A 3,919-nucleotide genomic window follows, 5' to 3' on the forward strand; every position below is an offset into this window, starting at 1 on the left:
TATATAAAGTAGTTAGATTATTTAAGAAATTGTGTGATCATTAAAGTGTGGGTGAAATAGGAATGAAAGACAACTGTAGACACCAGAGATAATGTGGGAAGAAGGTGGGAAAGGGCAGAGGGTCAGAAATAGGGGTTAAAAATACACACACACACACACACACACACACACACACACACACATATTAAAAAAAAACTAGAAATGGAAAATCATTGACCATAACATGCATGATTAAGTCACTAAGCAGTATATTCTGCATGGGAACTCACATTTTGTATGCGATGACGATGGTTAGGGAATGAATGTAAATTAATTAATTAAAAAAAGTTTCAGGAAAAAAAAAGCTCATGGAAATACATGTAATGGGAAAACTGTGTATGAATTTCAAAAAGTTTTTGTACCAAAATAAATTCCTACTTTAATTGTAAAATAAATAGATAAATGTTTTTAAAAAGTTATAAAAAGATAACTAACAAACCTTTTCTCCCAGTTAGTCTACAACTACTTAGAATTTCCACTAGCTGAGCTCTCTCCACTAAAAAAAAAAAAAAAAAAAAAAAAAAAAAAAAAAAAAAAAAAAAAAAATGAACTATGAGATAAGTGTATTATAAATAACCCCCCCCCTTTTTTCTTTTAATTTCCAGAGAGCATAGGCTCTTACCAGAGAGAGAGAGAGAGAGAGAAAAACACGCAGTGGGCATGGTCATGCCACAATCCCTTCTCCGTTTCTTCATCCTCTCTGGATTTGGGGCATGTACACACATGCACATACCTAGTATGTTTTTCAGGCCACCAGGGCCAAATTTCAAACCACAGTCAACCATATGGGATCCTGCTACTTTAACCACGAGACTATGAATCTGCCCAATAAAATCCTCTTTCAGTTAGCCACACTCGTGGAAGACAGGAAGCCCAAGAAAAACTGAAACCTCTACAATGCACACAAAATTCTGCTCTGGTTGTTAGTTTTTCCCTCTGCTACAGCTCCTAGCAGTAGCGAGTGAACCTAGATGAGAATCTTTTCTCTCTTCTCGTGGTCTATTGGTACATAGACAATTGGAGTGGCGTGGATAAGGACATCAGGTGTTAGACCAGACCACACTATCTTGAGCCCTCTGGAAAACTGGCTCTTCATTGGGCTTTTCTTTCTTTTCTTTTTTTCATGAGACAAACACACACACACACACACACACACACACATGACCACTCTTGACAGAGTTTCATCATGCCTTAACCTCCCCCTTATGGAAACCTTCCAGCCAGCCAGGATCAGGCATGTGCACACTCACTTGCTGTGCTCAGGTCAACCAGATCCAAACTCCGAGGCTTCCGTATGATTTCCAGCCTTGCAGAACAGCATTCTACCGCCTGCATCACCCTGGCTGGACCTAGACTTCCCTTCCTTGGACCCTCTTCCATTTCAATATTACTGAAACTCTATACGTGTCTCGGGTGATGTCGCTGGACTCCCGTGTGGTTGACCATGATTCCAGTCCCAGACCCAGTGGCTTAAACTTACGCGGGTGCGTGTGCGTGCGTGCCCAAGATCCCTAGAGGAGAATGGAGGAGAAGGGATTGTGGCATGGCCATCCCCCCTGAGGGGTAATTTCTCACTTTCTGTCTCTCTGTCTCTCTCTGTCTTTCTGGCAAGCACACGCACCCTATAATAAAAACCTCTCAAAAAACCTCTCATCTTTTTCTCCAGACCAAGTCTCAGGCAGATCAGTCAGTACATTGACTTTTCCTTCTGTTGACATCAGACTCAGTGATAGAAATGATCAGACTGGGCCAAGCTGCAGCAGCATGCACTGTTAAGGCATGTACTGCACAGGCTAGGACCGAAGGGGAGGCCCAGGTAGACTCCCAGTCCAGCCTTTAGGTGCAGAAGGGCCACAGCAGTGAGACCCTGTTGTTTAAAAAAAAGAAAAGTGTCCAGATTGGGTTACATACGTCCCCTGCACAGTATCCTGGATGGTGTGAAATTATTGTGACCACCAAATAGATGGGAAATGGATTAAAAAATCTGATACCAATACTATTTCTTATCCTTGTTACTGTTATTACAGTAACATGATCTGAAATGAATACAATGTACAGGACCAACCAGATGGTCAAGATTAAGCAATGTGACTGAGGAGATGCAGTCAGTGAAAGCAGGTCATCTCTGATAGGGTAGGAAGGAAAAAACCCTGGCTGAGCAGAGCTGGATCCCAACTGGAAAAGGACATTTCAAACATTTAAGAGAATTTTTTAAAACTGCAATATGTGGCCTAACTGATTGCTTACTTACTGACTCCCAGTCAGGTACTTAAAGAGATAAGATTAAATGTCTAGAATTCAGTGAGAATTATATAAACAAAAACCAACCTTAAATTGCCTGGTATTAGATATGGCTGTTGACATTCTGCATATCTTATAAGTCATTCTAATTGAATGGGCATTGTTACCTTCCAAATCCTAAAAATCCCATAAATAAGGGAACATTCTGATTAGGTAGACGGGTCTCCTTGGAAACAAGCATCAGGTCCCATATTCTCGCGACAGGTTCACTGATAGGCGACGTTCAAGAGCTTTTGTGAAAATAAACATGTAATAGGGACAAATGAAATACATGTCATTTGAAACCAAAAATGAAAAATTCTACATTTTTATGATTACATGTGTGTATGCAAATTACACTTACATATATTTTTAAAATAATTATTTCATTTAACTTTATTTATTTATTTATTTATTTATATTTGACCAGAGAGGGACAAAGTGATGGTGGGGGTGTGGGAAGAGTGACAAAGCAAGCCTCCAGGTCTGGGACTCGAACTACAGTGGGCCACATGGGAGTCTAGCACCCTTAACCACCATGCCAACTGCTGGCCCTACACTTATGTATTTCTAAAGCCATCTTTTGTAGATCTATCATATTTCTTACAAATTAAACAATATAAAGGTGGCAATTCCTATTTATTATTTTAAAATCAAAGCTTATAGAACTATATTTTTTAAATCTGCTCTTCTCTCCCCCATATCTCAGTCTGTGGGGGTAGCTTTTATTACCTGTAGCCAATCTGTGTCTTTCCAGACAGTTCTATACGTTTACAAATGTTAATTTTCTTTCTTTTTGTAAACATAATCAAACTATACTACCTTGCCTATGACTTGCCTTTTCCACTAACAGGATAGTGTAATAAAATAAAAACAGAAACAATGTCCTAAGGACATTTAGGCTTATGTACACATTTAGTACTTTGAGGGTTTACCTTATTTTTACTGTTAGCTACATGGTATAGAATGATACCTAAGATGTCATAGGTTTAAGTTAGGTAAATTAAGTTAGTCTTTAGTAACTTAAATTTACTTTTTTTTTTTTTTTTAACCCCGTGCTGGTTTTTCTGTTTTAGTACCTATGCTGTAGTGAACACCCACATTTCCCTGGGCACTTGTGTGACTATGTCTGGGGTAAGACTGCTCGGTCAAACAGCATTATGCTTTGCAGTTTGATAGTTATTGAGAATGCCTATTTTCCCGTACCCATATTAACTTTCTATATTAACAATACTTTTCATCTTAGCCGACCTGATGAATAAAAAATAGCTTCACAATGTTGTTTTAATTTGCATTTTTTTCTGTGTAAGGTGAAAATCTTTCTTCATATTATTATTAGCCATTTTCAGTTTTTGTGAATTGCCTATTTAATTAACTTGCATTTGATTACATTGTGAGAGCTTTTTCTTATTAATTTGAAAGCGCTTTTTGTATATTAAGGACATAGATTCTTTTCCTATGCAAGTACAAAATATTTTCCTCAGTTTTTGACTTTGGAAATGGTACACTAATATTTTTTGTTTGTTTATATATTCAGATGTGTCACTTTTGTGGCTTCTAAGATTATAAAATATTTACCCCACATAAATGGATCTAATTT

The 3,919-nt window shown here is 37.8% G+C and overlaps 1 protein-coding gene across 2 annotated transcripts in view; it reads left to right on the forward strand.

Moving 5' to 3' along the window:
* Nucleotides 1-3,919, forward strand: part of PLEKHM3 (pleckstrin homology domain containing M3) — a 222,554-nt gene that overhangs the window by 146,432 nt on the left and 72,203 nt on the right. The gene's annotated exons all lie outside the window — the stretch shown is intronic.

Source organism: Tupaia chinensis, unplaced genomic scaffold, assembly GCF_000334495.1.
Source record: "Tupaia chinensis unplaced genomic scaffold, TupChi_1.0 Scaffold000076_1, whole genome shotgun sequence".
Lineage (NCBI taxonomy): Eukaryota > Metazoa > Chordata > Mammalia > Scandentia > Tupaiidae > Tupaia > Tupaia belangeri.